General features: G+C 36.1%; 1 protein-coding gene across 3 annotated transcripts in view; it reads left to right on the top strand.

Annotated features, from left to right (window-relative positions):
* The window catches only part of LOC138709118 (luciferin sulfotransferase-like), a 134,318-nt gene that overhangs the window by 89,459 nt on the left and 22,215 nt on the right, over positions 1-22,644 (top strand). The window contains exon 1 of one of the 3 annotated variants that reach the window (XM_069839653.1): positions 21,526-21,665. The exons of 1 other annotated variant lie outside the window; for it this stretch is intronic. The gene's annotated coding sequence lies outside the window, so the exon portion shown is untranslated. Of the gene's footprint in view, positions 1-21,525; positions 21,666-22,644 lie in introns of those variants that run through there. One more of the 3 variants, XM_069839654.1, reaches the window with a different exon arrangement.

Genomic DNA, 22,644 nt, shown 5'->3' with positions numbered 1-22,644 from the left:
CGGTCTGTACGGTCTGTGTGCTACCATAACCTCTTTCGAACTGTGTTTTGCGCGGCCAAGTTGTACGCAGGGTATTTGTTATCATCGGTTGCGTACAGGCAACATTCCACAATACAAATCAAATGCTCCGTGTCCATGTTGACCGTCGAAGTTAATGTCAACAAATACTTAAGTAATCGTCTTAACCCTCTCCCCATATCCCGACAGTAAGAAAAAACTCACCTCAGTTCACATTCCTGCCACTACCGGCGTTACCGTACGTATCGGTAAGTACTCTTCTGAATGAACGCCGTACTTGCTAGACAACTTCTCTGGCAGATAAGTAATACACCTCTGCAGAAGTGTAGGAAGATTGAATTCTCTAGGCTCATCGACTAGCCACGTGACGGCATACAGCGAGCCATGACACACTTTGAACTGAACACCCAGTAGTGACATACAGGCAGGACTGCAGCAACACAAACAGTAGTGTATCAAGTAGGACTATTGACATTTCGAGTAGAATCTTGGAAGGACTTCAACTCGGGAATGATTGACCATAGATCATTTATGTTCATATGAATGTTTTGTGTTGTTTTGAAGTCTACTATCTATCCCACATAAATTGAAACGCCCGGTTATATCTTACTTGCATATATAAATGTAACTTGACTTCCATCCATTACTGTAGATCTCGAGGTTTGAAGTTTCGAAAACCTGTAGACTATAGATTGAATTGAAGATTGGTTAGTCAGTCAAGGTTGAAAAGAAGGTTTACTCATAATAAAATCAAACATTTTAAGTCGTTTGAAATAGAGATGTGTTGCTATATATTATTTCTACGACGATTTTCAACAATGTCTCCAATTTCCTCACAGTATAATCAACGCGTACTAGAAGTATTAATAAATAGAAACTTCGAAATGTGTATCTGCATATCGATCGTCTAGTTCAAAAGTGCGACAACTCAAAAAAACAAGTTTTGAGATATCTTCAGTTGAACGTTTCAAATAAATCACTTAGAAAGGAACAGAATTCTGGTTCATAACCACGACAATTAGAAATGAGTCAGTATTCAGGACGAGTTTACCACAATCTTCCAGTTCATTATTAATACATTTCGAAATGTACTAATAATGAATTAGTAAAGTCCATAGTTATAATTATTTCTAAAGCAGTTTATTTAGTTTTTTTTTTTCTTTTTGGTTGTAAATATGACTTATCTCAATATTGAATCGGAAAGAGTTCTGAAAGGGGCTTTCAGTAGTATAAATAACTAAAAAAATGGCAATTTTTGAGCTGTCGCACTTTTGAACTGGACGATCGATATGTAAAATGTAAAGAAAATGTTACAGAAATAACCTAAGCACACATAACTTACATTTCTACTACAAGGAAGAACTGTTACACTTTATTAGAAAAGCATTACTTATCCCAATAATAAAACAAAAATACATAAATGCTTATTTATGAGTGTGAATGTAATTTTGTTTGTATGCATTTTGTTCGGAGTATCAGATTCAGTATGCAAAAATTGTTTGTTGTTAGATTTGTTCTAAATTAACATAAAAAAAAGAATTTAATTATAATCTTTTCTTCATCTCAATAGCAAAATGATGTTAACAAAACCTCAACACAGATCCGGAATCAGCGCTTCAAATTCCATCAAGTCTGTATATTTATATCCTATAAATTTCTTATCGAAACGAACAAATATTTTCACCATCTTGGAAGGTCTTCGCTTATGAATTGACATAAACTGCTTTATGCTCTATCTGTATTGGTCTTGTTCCAATCATAAATTTTTAACGTCTTCATGTTTTTTTTATATAGTTTATCAGAATCTTAATTTTGTTTCCTTCTGGGACTCTTATTGCATGTCCTGTCCATTTTAATCTTCTAAATTTGAATTTGCCAACCATGTTCGCTTTCCTATAGAGACTTTAATACTTCTTATTTTCTTAATCTCCATTTTAAACGGACTGGCTCAAATGCTAGATCAAATATTTTCCTGAAAAATTAATATTCATAGATCTTAAGTTTTTTTTTTCGTAGTTTTCAAAGTTTCAGATGCATAAATAATTCAGTATAGCAGCAAGCAGCGATTTATGTATAAAATACTCAGTTTTCCCATTCTTGAAGTTCATTTACTTTTCAGAATGTTTAGTAAAGTAGCTATAACATCGATTTTCATTCTTAATTTTAATACAAAATTATTCTTTTACATTGTTAGTAGTCTTTATTTGTGTCCCTAAGTAAGTTATTGAAATGTAGTTTTTGTGTTAATGCGTAGGCGATTGCATGAAGAATGATTTCTAGAAACATTTCTATCTGTATGGCAAAATGCCGAAGTGGCGAATTTGTAAAGTAAGAGTTTACAGAAGAACAAATTACGTTTTCACGAAAATAAATTAGTAAAAATTAGCAACTTTGAAATATTTTTGAAGTTTAAAAAGACAGAAACAGAACGACTAAAAATCTACAATTTGAGTTCCAGATTATTATTATTATTATTATTATTATTATTATTATTATTATTAATTATTATTAATTATTATTATTATTGTTATTATTATTGTTATTATTATTATTATTATTATTATTATTATTATTTTACTTTTCTTTTCTATTGACCATTAGGTACTTCTCATTTTCATAATTTCTTCTTTAGTTTTTTTTTTTTCACTTTCCCGCTTCCCTTTTTTTATGTTCTTTCCTTTTCCATGTTTGTTCTGTCTTTCTTTCCTTTTTTCGCTACTGCTCTTATGTTTTAGCTTCTCCTCTTATTTCCTTCTTTGCTTCTTTCTCTATTTTCAAGATAATGCTATTTTAACTAATACACTGTGTCCCGCTTAGAGGGATCGAGAAATAAGTGATAATTTCAAGTGTAAATAATGGTTTATTAACATACCTTTTTACATAACTTGATGTAAAAACTCTCAGACTTTCGGAGAATGCTCAGTGCAGCTCGATGTGTGCGCCTTGAGTTGCTCTGCAGACATCTAAACGGTATTCAGCCTCCCGCCAAGTGTTCTATGACATTTGTGAAGTCACTAGCGCAGCTGAATTTGTGATGCGTTGCCTCAGTTACTCCAAAGTGTTAGCTCTTCCTCTTTGGTACACAGCATCCTTCACAAAGCCTCAGAAAAAAAAAAGTTCAGGGGGTAGATCGGGTGACTTGGTTGGCCAGGTAATGGGTCCTCGTCTTCCGATCCACCTATCCATGTACGAAGAACACGGCATTGTACTCGCGTAACAGATTTTTCTTCTGCTATCCATAGTACACACTGAACTTCCTGTTGTGGTGTCCACATGTTGACCATGGCGTGTTATCCCACAAAATGGCACCAGGCTTGTTTTAGCAACAAATATACGAAAGATACGCATGCAGCTGTTTTCAAACTTTGTTGCGTAAACTTGGACAGTTTCTTTATCCTGTAAGATGTAAATCTCAACGATATCTTTATCTGGTTTTAAGCGGTGAGAATTTATTTCTCGATCCCTCTAAGCGGGACATGGTGTACTTCTCATCAGAAGTAGTTGCTAATTTACTATAAGTAATTTGGTTTAAGAGAACATTAATTAATTATTGTTTCCAGTCATTTAGTGATTCATTGGTCATCCCATTTTCTTCTTTTTCCTTCACTTATTGTTTTTTTTTTCTTACGATATTCTTCTCTTTGCTTCTTTTTTGTCCTTTATTTTAGCACTCTTTCAGTTTAAATTTGATCTCCGTAATGACATTATCTACAGCTATTTCCCATCTCGAATGCTTAATCTTCTCCTTACTGTTCGCCAGAAATCGCTATTCTTCACATCATTCTACCATATTAGTTTTAGTCTACTAACACTCTTCGTTCTAGTTGTTCTTTATTAACACCAATATTTGTAGGCGATTATCTTTCATTCTTATGGCTGTCACCCTCCTCCACCTCACCAATAAACTGACTCAGGTTTCAGTTATAATAATGGTTTTAGAATAATGTTAAAAGCCGTATCACTCGATGGACACAGTTTAACGTACATTTTCGCAACACCTAGTTTCTGCACAAATCTGTAATGAGAGAATGCATAGAATTTATATTGAACTAAACCCCTCATAACTTACCATGTTCAACTCAGAACACGAAAATAGTGATAGTAGAGGGAAGAAGAATAAAGTGCATGAGATTTGCTGATATGGCGTTGTTAGCAGAAGAGAAGTTGATACTCTAAGGCAGGGGTCATCAGCACAGAGCACGCTGGGGCTAGCCTCTCTTACCCGCAGAAAACGCAGTACACTATAGTGCTCTCGTAGCTGCTAGCGGGTATGCTCTCTATCTCTCCCTGTTGCACGACGGTGCGCACGAGACGGCACAGCGTACCCATTGCACATTTCAGCGACTGCTGACGACCACTGCTCTAAGTCAGCGTTGTCAGACAGAGCCTAAACGGAGCGGAGCGCTCCACTATAAGTCGTTGTGTGCTCCGGTGCTTCCACAGACATAAGCAAGTTCACGCTCCGACTGGACGTCTCTAGCTCCACAACCGGTTTCGAAGCTTACAACTCTGACACTACTGCTCTAAGGGATTATGCTACTGGAGCTAAATGACAGCTGTGAGCGGCATGGGATGGAGAAGAATGCAAAGAAGACGAAGATCTGGTTATCGGAAGAAAACTAAAAAAAAAAAAAAGTTAAACATGCGAATTCGAAGCGAGGCAGTGAAACAAATGGACAGTTTACCGCTGTGGAGTAACGATTAGCACGTCTGACCGTGAAACCAGCGAACCCGGGTTCAAATCCTGGTTGGGACAAGTTACCTGGTTGAGGTTTTTTCCGGATTTTTTCTCTTCATCCATTAAGAGCAAATATTGGGTAAATTTCGGCGCTGGACCCCGAACTCATCTCGCTAGCATTATCACCATCTCACTCAGGCGCTAGATAATAATAGCAGTTGATAAAGCATCGTAAAATCAAATTAAAAATGGACAGTTTCAAATACTTTGGATCTACTATGAGTAGGCCTGGTAACATGAGCTGCTGCCAGGAAATCAAAAAGAGAACAGTAATTGCAAAGGAAGATTTTAATAGGAAGAGGGGTGTTTTCTGCGAATCGTTGAAAAATAACTACGAAAGAGACTACTTAAGTGTTTTTTGTGGAGTGTGACATTGTCGGGGCAGAAGCATGAACATTGTTGAAGTGAAGAGAAACTACTGTAGAAGCATTTGTAATGTGGATATGGAGAAGAATGGAGTGTGTGAAATAGACAAAATAAGAAATGAAACTGTTCTATAAAAGAATGGGTGAAGAAAGAATAATGCTAAAACTGATCAGGAAGAGGAAAAATAAATCGGCTTAGTTACTCGATAAAAAGAAACTGCCTTCTGGAGAATGCGCTGGAAGGAATGGTGAGCGGAAAAATGGTTCCTGGCAGAGGAAGATATCAAACGATAGACACCATTAAGATACCTAGATCCACACCTGTGGAGTAACGGTTAACGCGTCCGGCCGCGAAACCAGATGGCCTGGGTTCGATTCCCGGTCGGGACAAGTTACCTGGTTTCCGGGGGTTTCCCACAACCCAATATGAGCAGTTGCTGGGTAACTATCGGTGCTGCATCCCGGACTCATTTTACCGGCATTATCACCTTCATCCCATTCAGACGCTAAATAACCTAAGATGTTGATAAAGCGTCGTAAAATAACCTACTAAAGGAAAGATACATAGATCGCATGCTGATACGACATTAAAATATTAGGCCTATATAGATCGCATGCTGAAACGAAGAGGAAGGTGCAAAAAGAGGGAAGATTTGAGAATGTTGGGTTTGTAATGCAGGACTTGGGCAGAAGATGAATTAACGATCGAACGAACGAACGAATGTTTTTGCTTCGTGTAAAATAAAATAAGGAAACATCCCACCTAATATTCTAATGCTAGAAAAGCAGCGCCTGTTACATCTTGCATTATTATAAATAATATTGTAGCTCTTACTATGGTAATAGGTAACTACGATTTTCTCGGAAATGATTGAATTTATTTTTAATGGGTTATTTTCCAAAGCTTTATCAACTGCTGTGGTTATCTGGCGTCTGAATAAAGTGATAATGCCGGCGAAATGAGTCCAGGGTCCAGCACCGAATGTTACCCAGCATTGGCTCTTAATGTGTTGAGGGAAATTCTCGGAAAAACCTGAACCAGATGACTTGTCCCAATCAAGATTTGAACCCGAACCCGCTCGTTTCACGGTCAGGCATGCTAACCGTTACTCCACAGTGGTGGTCTTTGAATGTATTTTTTGAGAGATCGTGACTTCATTCATGCAATTTAAATGTATCAAGAATAAAACAAAAAGTCGGTATCATATTATTTAAAATATTTAATCTAGATACAGATTAAGAGCAATTTTTTGCTAATTTTCTTTGCTGATAAACAATGACATACTAGTTCTCAGCAAAAAGTTTGTTTATATCACGTTAAGATATTGATATAACAATACTTTCTAACTTCAAGAGAATGCAAGGTTATTTATTCATTATTTATATAATGGTGGGAAAAAAACACGAGTACATTGATAGACACTATGATCTAGTTACAAGAAATTGTGCAGCTTAGTACATGTCACCGCAGCTTATGAAGTCTGAAGTTTCCTTCTCTATTGTCTTTCTCTAAATATTGTGAAATAAGAAACAAAATTCTAACCTGGGAAAGGTGTAACGGTTTCTGCATAAATACGGATGCAATTGAGCAACTTTAGCCAAGGAAACTTACTACCTTCTGTTAAAAGTTATTAGGGAATAGTACATTATAGAGCGTATAATGATAGTAATTAAGAAGCGAGTATGGATGTTTATGAAACTCGCTTGCGCTCGTTTCATAATTTTCATACGAGCTTCTCAATTACCATTGTAGGCGAGTTTCATACGACTTTTTATGCTCGACCATATTTCTAGCTTGAAATTATTCAGATGTATACATTTTATTTGTATCTGACAAGATCGGAAGTGGCCTTGTTCTAGGTCGTGAATTGTGAGATGTGCGCAGACGCGAAAGTATTGATTTTTTCCGAGGAACAATAATGTCATTGACCTTGATGTAATCCCGTTAAACTTGATATAACCTTGATTATTGAATTCGACATTGAAAAACGAGATGACAAATTGAATTTATTTGAATATTATTTACAATTAACGCTAATTATTATAGTAACAGAACATAACCTTCTGCGACAGTATTGGATTTCCAGCCTCCGTGACTTTTCGCTAATTCTCTTTCATTGCATATCCGAGAATAATCGATACTTGCGGTTTTATAACGGTACAAAGCTGACTTGTCATTGGCTGAACACTGTAAGCTGAGTTGTCATTGGCTGAGCACCTGTACTTTAATGAGTAGGTGTACTTTAATGACATGCATTAAAGGACTGCTACCAGGTGTATAATTACTACATTTCGGCATGGTCGAGCATAAAATGTATTACAGTACGTCTTACTCACTAGCTCTGATTGAGGTTCTGGCTGATATATAGGCCTACATTAAGGTGAAGTGAATCTATAGGCCTACATGAAATTGTTTTTTATCTGTTTTCTAAATTGTTTTCTAAATGTAATAGTTGCAAAATCTGTATTTCACTTAACTTAAAAATGTGAAAAATATGGAGTTTCTAGATTTCATTTTTGAGGTGCTCCAAGGGCTTTGAAATTTCTTCAAATTTATATATTTTGCCTCTTTGTATATTTGTTCTAGTATTTTGTTTTCATTACATAGCTAATGAATTGCTGTAAAATCACATATTTAAACTTTATTTGGAAGACTCTAAATTGAGGTTGTAGTAAACAGCACTTTTGAGAGGATCCAAAGGGACAAAATAAATAGTATTTTACATAAAATATGACAAAAATTTCATTTCAGCCAATTTCTGTAGTTAGAATTTATTCTTGTTTTCTTTTTCATTTCTTTGAGTGGTAACTAAATCAACAGGTCCAATTATCATCCTTATTTCTGTTCTTTGCTCTAGTAAAATATTATTTCTTGTTTTGGAACATGGCGGTCTTCATCACAATTATATTAAACCTACAGTATTAAATTTGTTTACATTTCTAACTGCATATATCAAATAGTTTGTTTGCTGCTTCTTTGAATTTTGCGATGTTGTCATTTTAGTTGTCGTCACTTTGTCGTTTCTTACAAGGCTTCATTAAGTTTGTGTATTGATCATAAGCACGAATCAGTTCTAATATTCTTGTATGACTGACTTTCAGAATTTATGCCTTTACCTGGATTTCCTTAGTTCTGATAGCAACTCTTTCTGAAATCTCTCCAACAGTAGATTCTTTTGATTTGGAGTCAGATTTTAATTCATGTTTGACCCATAGATAATATTTCATTACGTCATGATAGATAGGTAATTGTGATGGGTTCAGCCCCTCTGGCATTGCGAATACAAATAAGAAGGTCAGATTTCTGGTATTAATTAGAGATATTCTGATTTAAATACCCATGTAACATAAGAAGAATGAATTTCCATTAATTTTATTATATTAATTATATCATACCTAAGAGATGTGTGATTATTCCCAATTTTCTTATAAATTGAGATTTTTGTGACACTTCAAGTTGAAACAACAGGGGACCAAAAATATGTCGAATCTTTTAACGTGTATCTTTTAACATGTTTCTGGTATCCTGTTCAGATTAAATCACTGGAGAATGTTCTCTCGCTAAAAAATCTGAACCTCAAAATTTTGTGAAAATTTCAAAATATGATGCTCTTGGGCTAACTCTAAATATTAATCTAGAGAAAATATATTTTGCATTGTTCTTTGTATCACCCCACAACTTTTCCCTGGTATTACATTTTGATTCCATAAACTTCATATTTTCACTCGACCCTAATATAACCTACATCTATTGTCAGGCAGTACAACTCACTTGACGATATGTGTCAGAGAAAGAACAAGCCTACTGATCTTAGAATCTTACAAACCCCGTTCAACCCATTCCGAACTGTTTCATAGCTATTTTGTTGTCACTGCTGTAGTTATGCTATGTTCTAGTGCTGCTTATGATTAGGTTTTTCTCCGGAGCGGTTGTTTGCACGCTTTCAATCGGAGACCTCCGGTTACCTCCGATTGATGCCGCGCAGGTTGTATATGTGCTGCGGCGCAGACATACACTTTCCGCTTAGCATTCCTTTAATCGGATCAGGTAGTGATTGGAGTCCGCTGACGTCCGCGTATCTTTTAGAATAAGTGTGTAATTTTTTGTTGTTTATTTTCTCTTTTTTATTTATCTCTCTCTATCTCTCTCTCTTTCTTCGGCTCTTATTTTTTTCTTGTCTTGCTTGAAGTACCTATGTACTATGTTAGCTGACAGATTTTTTTCTAGTTTTGAAATTCATAGTGTATGTGGAAAGGCATATTAGTTTTATGTCATTGATCAAATTAATAACATTAAAATTAACTGAAAACTAACGCAGAAGTAAAGCTTTTCAGTAGCTAATGTAAACATTTATAATTTTCCTGGAAACACTCGTTTATTCACAAACAATTTTTGTCAATTATTATTCTAATCGGTTTAGATTAACGTAAAATATATTAACGGAGCTTCAGAATGGAAAAAAAAAAACGTGTGGTATCAATGGGTTAAAGTTTACTGTCCAAAATAATTTATTAAGATTCTTCACCAGACAGGATTGTGATCATTGTGTTAAAGGGTGTCAGTATTTGAATTGCCTCGTCTAAAACGCGTCATATATATGAAAAGTCGTAAAACTGCGAATTAGTAGGGTAAACCGTTACAAAATATTTTAAATAGGATTGGCCCTCCTAGTGTTAACACTACCAGGAAATGCAACAATAAGTGGAACTTTGTATTTTTGTCCAATTGAATCTCAATAACAACGGTTCATTTGAATGCTCGTTAACAGTTGCTTTTTCCCTCACCTTATTTGTGTTGAGAAGTTTTGAGTGGTAGGACGTTTTCCTGTGAAGTTTAACGCGATAATGCCGAAAAATATAAGTGCAAAATCTACATTGATCCGGCAATGGCTAACAGAATATTCAGAATTCACTTATGATGGAAAAATAATATTCTGCAAGATTTGTAGCAATCAGGTATGTAACAATAGTTGAAATATATAAATTCTATTAATTTTAATGAGTAGGCCTATAATATTTATACATTGACTGAGCTATCCTGAGGTATAATTCTTTTTAAGACCACTACACTTTAACCTTTTAATTTCCGATAGTTAAAGTATTTGCAGGTCATTAAAATTTTGATTGTTCGAACCCACTAACTTTGTGATAGAAATACGGCAATACAACAATTAGGATTTTATTTTAATTCAGTTTACTTTACATTTTTAGATTTCGGAAGAAAAGAAGAAGTGCCACCTAAAGCAGCATGTGCAAGGAGAGGCTCATAAGGCTAAAGCTCAGCAAAAAAATCAACTCCAACAAACTTTACTAACACAGCCTACTTCATCCAATCTCAGCAGCAATTTCTATGCTGATTTAACCAGAGCGTTTGTTGCTGCTAACATTCCCTGGAATGCAATTGAAAATCCGGTTTTAAGACAGTTTTTACCAAAATACTGCAAACAAAATATCCCATCTGAGTCGACCCTAAGAAAAAATTACTTAGACAGAATATACAATGAAACTTTAGCTTCCATTCGGGAGGATATAGGTGATTCTTACATATGGGTCTCTGTGGATGAAACCTCAGATCCTATGAATAGGTATATAGCAAATATGGTAGTAGGAAAACTTAGTCCTGATGGACCTTCGATTCCACACCTCGTATGTGTTATGGAACTTTCGAAAGTGAATAGCCAAGCCAATGCTTATTTTGTAAATAAAGGCCTACAGTCTTTATACTCGGGTAATATAGACGATTCTAAAGTTCTGTTGTTTTGTACTGATGCTGCCTCATACATGGTTGCTGCAGCTCCACTTCTTAAAACATTTTATCCTAACCTCACGCATGTAACCTGTCTAGCACATGGCCTTCACAGGGTTTCTGAAACAATCCGGAATGAATTTCCTCTTGTCAATTCGTTTATTTCTAACACAAAAAAAAAGTTTTTGTAAAGCCCCATCCAGGATTTCAATATTCAGAGAGAACTTTCCAGATATCCCACTCACACCTCAGCCGGTTGTTACACGATGGGGAACCTGGATTCAGTCAGTGGTGTATTATTCTAAGTATTTTAAAGAAGTGGTCACAGTTATTGATTAATTACCTGAAACTGATAGTGCAGCGTGTGTGAAAGCAATGAAAGATTGTCTGAATGACTCACGAGTGAAAAACGATATTGCCTACATAACATCAAACTTTTCTTTCATACCTGCAAGCATTGAACAATTAGAACGTGAAAAACAATCTCTTTGTAGCCAAATAGCAATAGTAAAGGAAGCTCAAGTGAACATACATTCTGCTTTGGGCGAAACTGGGAAAAAAGTTAAAAATAAGTGGGACAACGTATTAAATAAGAATGTAGGATTTTCGTTGTTGGAAAAAGTATCAAGAGTGATATCGGGGGAAAGTGTAAATGTTCCAGTAAGTATTGATGTTTCTATTGTACCTAGTTTAAAATTTGCGCCTCTCACATCAGTTTCGGTTGAAAGAAGTTTTTCTGCTTTCAAAATGATTCTCAGTGACAAAAGGCAAAGGTTAACTGTGGAGAATTTAGAAAAAATTCTGGTGGTGTACTGTGCAGATAATTATAATAAAGTCTGAGCATGGAACTGAATTTCAATAACTTAAAATGAGTAATCTTGATATCAATAATCATTATTTCATTAGTTTCAGTATATTAAATTTGTGCAGCTCTGTTTATAAATATAATATAGTATTCTTTTTTAATGTTTAAACATACTTTTTTGTGCGTATTTTAGTGTATAACTAAAAATTTCAGTGAAAGAAATAAGTATGATACCTTGAAGTGCCTAAAATGCCTATTTTCATTAAAATAGAGCCTAATTTTACAAATTTTGAGCTTATTTTAGGCGCCTAAAACTGCAATTTTTAGTGCCTAAAAATCCGATGTCTACTCATTATGCATCATTATTCCTCTTCTCTTTCTCCCATCCTTCTAATTTTCTCAAAACAGCCGCTCTAATTCCTCCCCTTCTTCCTCTTCTTTATTCACCTTTCCTTTTTATCCCTTTGTCCCCCTCCCCTTTTCGTTGCATTTCTTTCTCCTTTCTTTCTCATTTTCGGTCTCTTTCATATTTTATAATCTTCTTTACCCTTCTCTTTCTCCTTCCTTTTCATCATTCTTTCCTTCTCTTTCCTTCTTTTCCTTATCATTTTCTTCTTCCTCATTCCTTCTCCTATCCCCTTTTCTCATTATTTCTTACACCCTCTCCTCCCTTTTCCCATCCTTTCTTTCACTCTCTTCGCCTTTTTTCTTATCCTTTCCTTCTCTCTCCTACTCTCCCTTTTTCTCATCCTTTCTTTCACTCTCCTCTGCATTTTTCTCATCTTTTCTTTCTTCCTCCTCCTCCTCTCCCTTTTTCACTTCCTTCCCTTCTCCCTCCTACTCTCCCTTTTTCTCATCCTTTCCTTCACCCTCAGCCCTATTTCTCATCCTTTATTTCTCCCTCCTACTCTCCCTGTTTCTCAACCTTTCCTTCTTCCTCCTCCTGTCCCTTTTTCTCATCCTTTCTTTCATCCTCATCCTCTCCCTATTTCTCATCCTTTATTTCTCCCTCCTCCTCTCCCTTTTTCTCATCCTTTCCTTTCCTCCTTCTCTCCCTTTTTTCTTATTCTTTCCTTCTGCATCATCTTCCTTTTTCTCATCCTTTCTTTCACCCTCATCCTCGCCCTATTTCTCATCCTTTATTTGTCCCTACTCCTCTCTCTATTTCTCATCCTTTCCTTCACCCTCAGCCCTGTTTCTCATCCTTTATTTCTCCCTCCTCCTCTCCCTATTTCTCATACTTTCTTTCACCCTCATCCTCTCGCTATTTCTCATCCTTTATTTCTCCCTTCTCCTCTCCCTATTTCTCATCCTTTATTTCTCCCTCCTCCTCTCCCTTTTTCTCATCCTTTCCTTCTTCCTCCTTCTCTCCCTTTTTTCTTATTCTTTCCTTCTCCCTCATCTTCCTATTTCTCAACCTTTCTTTCACCCTCATCCTCGCCCTATTTCTCATCCTTTATTTTTCCCTACTCCTCTCCCTATTTCTCATCCTTTCCTTCACCCTCAGCCCTGTTTCTCATCCTTTATTTCTCCCTCCTCCTCTCCCTATTTCTCATACTTTCTTTCACCTTCATCCTCTCGCTATTTCTCATCCTTTATTTCTCCCTTCTCCTCTCCCTATTTCTCATCCTTTATTTATCCCTCCTCCTCTCCCTTTTTCTCATCCTTTCCTTCTTCCTCCTTCGCTCCCTTTTTCTCATTCTTCCCTTTTCCCTCCTCTCCCTATTTCTCATACTTTCTTTCATCCTCATCCTCTCCCTATTTCTCATCCTTTATTTCTCCCTTCTCCTCTCCCTATTTCTCATCCTTTATTTCTCCCTTCTCCTCTCCCTTTTTCTCATCCTTTCCTTCTTCCTCCTCCTCTCCCTTTTTCTCATTCTTTCCTTTTCCCTCCTCTCCCTATTTCTCATACTTTCTTTCACCCTCATCCTCTCCCTATTTCTCATCCTTTATTTCTCCCTTCTCCTCTCCCTTTTTCTCATCCTTTCCTTCTTCCTCCTTCTCTCCCTTTTTTCTCATTCTTTCCTTCTCCCTCGTTTCCCTATTTCTCATCCTTTATTTCTCCCTCCTCCTCTCCCTTTTTCTCATCCTTTCTTTCTTCCTCCTCCTCTCCCTTTTTTCTCATTCTTTCCTTCTCCCTCCTCTCCCTATTTCCCATCCTTTATTTCTCCCTCCTCCTCTCCCTTTTTCTCATCTTTTCTTTCTTCCTCCTCCTCTCCCTTTTTTCTCATACTTTCTTTCACCCTCATCTCCCTATTTCTCATCCATAAGACTAAGGTTGAGAAACAGGGAGAGTAGGAGGAAGAAATAAAGGATGGGAAATATGGAGCTATTTCCCATCCTTTATTTCTCCCTCCTACTCTCCCTGTTTCTCAACCTTTCCTTCTTCCTCCTCCTGTCCCTTTTTCTCATCTTTTCTTTCACCCTCCTCCTCTCCCTTTTCTCATCCTTTCCTCTCTCTATTTCTCATCCTTTATTTCTCCCTCCTTTCTCTCTTTTTCTTATCCTTTTCTTCTCCCTTCTCCTCTCCCTTTATCTCATCCTTTCGTTCACCTTCATTTTCCTATTTCTCATCCTTTCCTCATCTCTCCTCTTCTCCCTATGTCTCATCCTTTCCTCATCTCTCCTCTTCTCCCTATGTCTCATCCTTTCCTTTTCCCTCCTCTCCCTTTTTCTCAGCCTTTCCTTCACCCTTCTCTCCAATTTTCTCGTTCTTTACTTCTCTTTCCTCTTCTCCATATTTCTCATCCTTTCCTGCTCCCTCTTCCTCTTCCTATTCTCATTCTTTCCTTATTCCTCCTCTTCTCCCTATTTCGCATCCTTTCTTTCTCCCTCCTGTCCTTTTTCTCATTCTCTCCTTCTCTATCAACATCCTTCTCTTCTTTTTTATACTCCCCTTCCTTCTCTATATCTCTCTCCTGCTCATATTTCTCACATTCTTTTCCCTCCTTGTCTTCCTGCTGATCTGCTTTACCACCCTACGCTGAATAACCTCTGCAGTAGAAAGTGCTACAGTATAAACGTGACAGGGGATTCCTGTAATTGTGGGAAACGTTTACGCTCTTGGTTGGTGTTACTGTGATATTTAAATTTTAAAGGAATTGGTTCCTATTTATAACGATTGTGAATATGATTGACTGTGAAATAAATTTATTTTTGTGTGGTGTTATGATTGAAGGTGAAATAAATTTAATACATTTTGTGTGTTATATCACCGTAAAAAACAACTTGTAACGAAACCTGACAATAAACGTCGGAATGGAAGGAGTCCATATTTGTACCTATTTTTAAGAAGGGGGATGAGACTAACAGTAGTAACTTCCGAGGAATATCATTTTTGTTGACGTACAAAATTTTGTCAAATATTCTTTTGAGAAGATTAACTCCGTATGTAGATGAAATTATTGGGGATCATCAGTGCGGTTTTAGGCGTAATAGATCGATTATTGATCAGATTTTTCGTATTCGACAGATATTGGAGAAAAAATGGGAATATAAGGGTACAACAGTACATCAGTTATTCATAGATTTCAAAAAGGCATATGACTCTGTTAAGAGAGAAGTTTTATATAGCATTCTTATTGAATTTGTTATTCCCAAGAAACTAGTTCGATTTTTTAACTTCGCTCTAAAATATGCCATTAGGAAAGTTCAGAATAACACAGAGGGTTTGGAATTGAACGGGTTACATCAGCTTTTTGTCTGTGCGGATGACGTGAATATGTTAGGAGAAAATCCACAAACGATTAGGGAAAACACGGAAATTTTACTTGAAGCAAGTAAAGCGATAGGTTTGGAATAAACCCCGAAAAGATAAAGTATATCATTATGTCTCGTGACCAGAATATTCTGCGAAATGGGAATATAAAAATTGGAGATTTATCTTTCGAAGAAGTGGAGAAATTCAAATATCTTGAACTAACAGTAACAAAAATAAATGACACTCGGGAGGAAATTAAACGCAGAATAAATACGGGAAATGCGTGTTATTATTCGGTTCAGAAGCTTTCGTCATCTAGTCTGCTGTCAAAAAAAGTGAAAGTTAGAATTTATAAAACAGTTATATTACCGGTTGTTCTGTATGGTTGTGAAACTTGGATTCTCACTTTGAGAGAGGAACAGAGATTGTGTTTGAGCATAAGGTTCTTAGGAAAATATTTGGGGCTAAGAGGGATGAAGTTACAGGAGAATGGAGAAAGTTACACAACGCAGAACTGCATGCATTGTATTCTTCACCTGACATAATTAGGAACATTAAATCCAGACGTTTGAAATGGGCAGGGCATGTAGCACGTATGGGCGAATCCAGAAATGCATATAGAGTGTTAGTTGGGAGGCCGGAGGAAAAAATACCTTTGGGGAGGCCGAGACGTAGATGGGAGGATAATATTAAAATGGATTTGAGGGAGGTGGGATATGATGATAGAGAATGGATTAATCTTGCACAGGATAGGGACCGATGGCGGTCTTATGTGAGGGTGGCAATGAACTTGCGGGTTCCTTAAAAGCCATTTGTAAGTAAGCAAGTATTATTAATTATTGTTTTTCTTTATTTATTTACTCAATATACAGTATGTATACCATATTAGATCTATACATGTATTTATAATGAAATTATTGTTTTATCTTAATTATTCGTTTTCTAAGAAAGTGACGTCAGTATAGTGTGACTAACTCATTGCCGTTGCTAAGTAATTTATGTCTGATGTTGAAATTTTCCTAACATTCGACACTCTAGCGTAAACGTTTCACGTTAAATACTACTGCTGCTATTACTATTACATTTACAACTTCTACTGCCACTGCTCCCGCTACTGCTGTTACTAAGTTACTGTTCCTACTACTGCTCTCGCTGCTACTACTAATACATTTACAACTACTGCTTCTACTGCCACTGCTCCTGCTACTACTGCCACTACTACTTTTACTAGGCCTACTACTGCTGCTTCTACTGGAACTGGTCCTGTTGCTACCATTATTACATTTACTACTACTCCTCCTATTGCCACTGCTCCTGTTGTTGGTACTACTACTACTACAACTACTACAACTACTACTACTACTACTACTACTACTACTACTACTACTACTACTACTACTACTACTACTACTACAATTACATATTACAGTTACTACTACTACCTTGCTGCTACTACTATTACATTTACTACTACTACTGCTGCCACTGCTTCTGCTGCTACTGCTGCAACTACTACTACTACTACTACTACTACTACTACTACTACTACTACTACTACTACTACTACTACTGCTACTGCTACTGCTACTATGCTACTGCTATCACTACCACCACTTACTTTTCTTCCCTTATTAATTATTTCTGTATAGCAGCCATAATGATTTGTTTCTTACAAATTCTTTAGCCCTGGTTAAGTAAGACATTATGAATTGCAAAACTAGGCCATGGAGTGCTTTCCAGGGCCAACTTTGCAATTATGTTATCATAGATACACTTCAACTGTAACGACCCAGGATAATTTTTTTCTATTTCCAGTTACTAGTGTAATTTCGCGTTATCTATGACACAAGGGCTTTTTCTTCCTGTATGACTGTGCAGTAATTTTATCAAAATGAAGGACGACCTCACTACTTACTGCACGATATCACATTCAACTGAATTAACGTTTCTGCAACCTCTCAGGCGGCTCTTTTTGAAGTTACCCTCGAAATATTTCTCAATATCAGCACAAACAGAGTCTAGACAGCCGGTAGCCTTAACGCTTTGCAATCATGCTAGTGTGGCATAACATCCCAAATTATTTGCAATCCAGCTGTATTATCCATGCGTTTATTTGCTCATTACGGATATAGTGTCAGTGTTAGTAGTTGTTTACAAGCTGTTTATGAAGAGTTTAAACCTGGATCAAAATGTTAATAGTTGAATAGCGTAATATTTCGTCAGATTACTTTTAAAACTATTCGCCAAGATAACTCGTCGATTAAATATAATAAATTAATATATGCTTACAGAAGAACAGAATGGATTTCTAAAAGGCGCTCTTGTTCAGACTGTATATTCGTAATAGAACAGATTATCCAGAAAAGACGAGAATTTAACCTTCCAACTTATATATTATTTATAGATTACGAGAAAGCTTTGATAGATTATCACAAAGCAAACTCTGGGAAATAATGCATAGCAGAGGCTATCCAGAACATTTGACAAGAGCAATCCAGAGTCTATACTACGCTACAAATGTATCAATCAATGATAGTAATACAATAATTAAAACAAATCAAGGTGTCAAACAAGGCTGCCCAATGTCCCCAACATTGTTTAGTATACTGTATATATTGACGATGTCGTTAACAATGACAGAAATAATTAAGTAATAATTTTAAAATAAATGACAAAGCCTTAAACACTATACTGTTTGCGGACGACCAAGTAATAATATTAAGCAACACAGAAGATGATTTACAAATTGCTATATTTAAATTAACTCAAATAGCTAACGCGTATGATATGAGAATTTCGGAACAAAAAACAAAAGTTATAGCTTTTGAAGGGACAAACCACTTGACGTGCAAAATATAATAGCTACATAGTTAAAATGTGAAAGTGAACTTTTATTGTATGAAATGGAAGTAGTTGTAATTGAAATCTGCACTTAATTTAAATCCTCTGCTGTTAAGTCTCGGCTTCCAAAAAAGAGTTCCGGCATACAACAACGCGCTGGCTCAAGCTTTCTGCTGTCTGCCGTTAAGGCGTACTTCTTGTCAAAGGAAGATTTTGCTCAAGATAAACTATATAGTCTGGGAATTAGTGACGCCAAATGAAATGATTACAAGGAATTGATTTTCATTAACTATATTTGTAAAATTCCTTTGCAGAACGAAAAGTTACATTTGCTCGGATCAGATTTCTGCACATTTAAAAGACAAAACTAAAATGCTTTCAGTCTTTTATTTTCATAATATACTGCTCTCTTAAACTGACTGATCATATTGGGATTTAAATCGATGGTTTTCCCTAAACACGCTCTGAAATGTTTCTTATAAAACAATTTTTACCTCGAAAAGGAAACAAAACCGAGCAAAATTGTATTATACTTTTTGTTTGAAATATTTCAAAGAATAACTGACTGAAATAAATTACAGTATTTACGATTCAGCCTGTATAACCAATATATTCTCCCACATGTTTAACAATAAGCAAGGAAAAATGTAAGCATACAAAAGTTACGTCTCGCGTCTTAAAATATTGTTCAGTGATTCAGTATAAGGCTGTAAAACTTACAACCAAACATGGCTGCAGTTTAAATATTCAGAAATTTATTTTTATTTTTTTCTCTCCCACACGTTCACGTACATTCTCCCTTAGACGAAATGTAGCAACTCTACCATAGATACTCCTATGAGACAAATCTTCACTTTCATGCCGGAAATATAACGTTGGTTTCATGGTTTGTTGAACTAAAATACCGCTTCAGACACTACAGATGTCCTGCCAATTTTTAGACTTTCCTGATGTTTAGATTATAAACGTCATAGTCCTCTTCAGGAATCCGGAATTCTCGTCACCAGAACCCTAGTAATTATACCACCTCGTCACTGCTTTTTATTCACCCGGTTTTTGATCACCATGACTTCTCTGTCAACAGTGTTCTTTGTCATTTCGACCTTTTTGTCAGCGCTCCCTTGGTCACCTGTAGAAATGAAAGGTGAAAGGTCATGGTAGAAATGAAAGGTGAATCATCGTACAAAGAATAAAAATTTAATTTCGTAGAATGTATACAGTATTTTGTAGTTTATGCTTCAAAATTTCCAGCTAGATTATCTTCGATGCCTCTTAGGTAAGTCAACACGTCTCCTTCTTCATAATCTGGGTATCGTTCAATAATATGATAAATCCTTTTATCCAAATCCTCGTACTGCTTTTTATGCTGAGGGAATGTCCTCCTCCTAGTCCTAGTCGCTCAATATCTTGACGCATTCTTTCTGTTTCACTTCGCAGTACCTGGAGGACAGATTAAAGGAAGGATGAGGCTTTCCCATGGAAGTGTTCAAGCGCCTATGCCATGCCTTACATGTGTTAATAGTTTGAGAAAGATTCTTTCTAGTCCTTATACAAGGTGTAAGGGGTATAAGTGCCGTCCTTTTCACAGTCGTCGGGGACGGTCTACAGAATAAAAAAATGTCCATACAACATAGGATCAAAACTTTATAGTTTTCCCAGAAAAAAGTATTTATTTTATTTGCGTTATACTGCTTATATCGTTAGTAAAATTACGACAACAATTACATCAGTAGGTATATCTAGCAAAGAGTTAATATTAGTTTAAATAAATATTTGTGTGTTCTATTAAGTTTTCCTGAAATTAAAAATGCATACTTAAATTTGTTAATATTCTGGAGTGAGAGACGTGGCAACGTGTTCAGCAGGCAGTACTCTGCACAGACGTACGTGCATGTCAGCTTAGTTCAAGCTTCCTGTCCATAGATCTACTGCCGAGCGGATGAAAGTTAGGTACCAGGTATTCGATGAACAATTTACAATGTTATTTACAGTTTAGGAATATCATATGTTATTAATTTATGGAGAAAGTCGTCATAATTCAAGTGAGGCAAGAAGATGTACCGTCAATGTTTTCCTCGGTGAACTTTGTAGCGGTTTCTCAACGATTATTAGAAACTAGCAGTCTCTTCCTCGTTTCAAAAATCACACAAACAGAAATTTCTTTAAAAATGGTACTGCTTTATGGAAGCGGGAGAGATTATAATGTTGCATTTAAAAAAAAAAAGTTCGTGTGATTTTGTGCTGTAAACCATTATTGTTTATTTTTTAGATGCACAGTAAAAAATGGACTAATATTGCCAATATCGTTAAATAAAATGGAAATTTACCAAAAATGTCTATTAATGAGATTGAAAGTTTATATTTGCTGTTTGTTTTATGTAAACAACGGTTGTAAACTCTTTCCTCCCCATCCAGCAACGTTGCCAAACGCCTAATATTGTAAACTTTAATAATTAGTTAAATATTGCAATTAGAAAAAAAAGTGTGAGAACATTTTTTCTTCTTTATGACATGAACAATCACCAGTTAAAATAATGGCAGTTATACCCCTTACACCCTGTTTAAGAGTCCATACGGCCAGGAGAAACATTGGCCACTGTCTGTCTCTACCGCGTCTACTGCCCTTCACATACCGTTAGTTGTCTTCTACATAGTTAAAGACTGGAATTAATTCATCGACAGCAATGGTTTCCAAATCTTCAAACAATTCGACAATATCTTCCTCGGACACAAATTCCAGTACTATAAGCGAATGAAATTGCGCCCTGAGCTCACTATTAGCTTCTTCCAAGTATTTTCCTGACAATCCCTCGGGCTGTAAAGGTCTGCAAAAAGCTTGGCCTAGATGGAACAGACAACCGACTAAGTGAACTCTTGAAAAAAATATTTTGCGTAACTTTGGAAACAACCTAACAATCCTTTCACGCTTAAAAAATATAAAAAGACACATTATTGTGGCCGGTGGCGAAAATGTAATTGGTGACCACAAGTCCGGTGACGAAAATTTAATCGGTGACGAAATAGTACAATGACGACAGTTCCGGTGACGAGAATTTCTAAACCCTCTTCTTCATAATCTCCATCATTTCATGGCTCGCACTACCTGTGCATCTTGTTCTCTGTTTAGTGCATACTTGGAAACTTTCAGCAAAGCGCAGGCTTATGATTTCCTTTCATGTTTACATAATAACTTTTTCTTCCTCTTCTGCGTCAGCATGATCTTCTGCTAGAATAATAGACGGGGTGTACCGAGAGACAACAAAAACCAGTAATGGGGAGGGGGATACATCGTGTTATTATAAGCAATTGTGAAGGTTATGGGGCAGCGTTACTCGAGTAGTGGGCGTGCCCTTCTGGTAGCAGTAGTGCACAACGGGAAATCGCGCCGGACAGTCATATTGTATTCAAAACTAGTGGTGTGTAGTGTTCTTACAGCGAGCTGTCCACAGAAAGTACTGCAGAGTCAACACTTAAGTTAACATATTTAAATTACAGTTTATTTGCTATTCATATTTAATTATAACTGCGAAAATTATTATTGAGTAGCCTATTAGTAGATCGTTTGGTTTGGATCGTTGCGAAACGGCAAGGAGGAACTAATACCAAAGGAACAAATCGTGTTTTGATCTTTTTTCTGTATTCTTATCGTAAAGACTATTTAAAGCTACGAAATTATTAAGCTTACAAGAGAGGCTCACCAAGTGATAATGGATTTTCACAACGATGTTTCCCCCATACGTTTCATTTCAAATAAGAAATTCCCCTATAATTTTCTACATCCGGAGCCTTCGAGATATTTTTCAAAATAATCGCTTGACAGTTATAAGCAGAGACCGGAACTTTGGCAAATGCCTTTTTAAATATGTCAAATTATCTTCATTTTGAAAGTAAATCTGTACGAATTATACCTTTTGTAATTAAAACGTCACAGTTTTATCTTGCCCTTTTCTGCCTTTTTTAATATAAATGCCTAATTTACAAAATAAACGCTTTCTTGCCTTTATTTAATTATTTATCTATTATTTATTAATTTATTATTAAAAATTTGCCTACAGGTATATTTTAATTTACTTCTATAACAGCTACAATGAAAGAGCCAGTTCATATTCTCTTTGCAACAGTGAGTGCTGCCGTGCAAAAATGTATAACAGTAAGCGTTTTAATTATCGCTTGTGTTTATTTGACAAGGCAACAATGAGTGCGGGCCTAACGTTATTTTTTTTTTTCAGTTCTAATTGCGGCGTTGTTGTAGCTAGCTAAATATTTCATATCGCAACATATCAGTACAACCAAACACAAAAATGCACTTTCCAAGGCTACTGGGAAGAAGATTTCTTTGCTTCCAACAGTAATTGCAACATAGAGTCGAAAATCTCAATTTGCATTCGACTTAGGTAAAAACTTTTCTTGCTGCCGAAATCCCTTTGTGGA

The sequence above is a fragment of the Periplaneta americana genome, chromosome 11, assembly GCF_040183065.1.
Source record: "Periplaneta americana isolate PAMFEO1 chromosome 11, P.americana_PAMFEO1_priV1, whole genome shotgun sequence".
Classification (NCBI taxonomy): domain Eukaryota; kingdom Metazoa; phylum Arthropoda; class Insecta; order Blattodea; family Blattidae; genus Periplaneta; species Periplaneta americana.
Note: the sequence above shows the minus strand (reverse complement) of the source record. Positions and strands in the feature narration are given on the sequence as shown.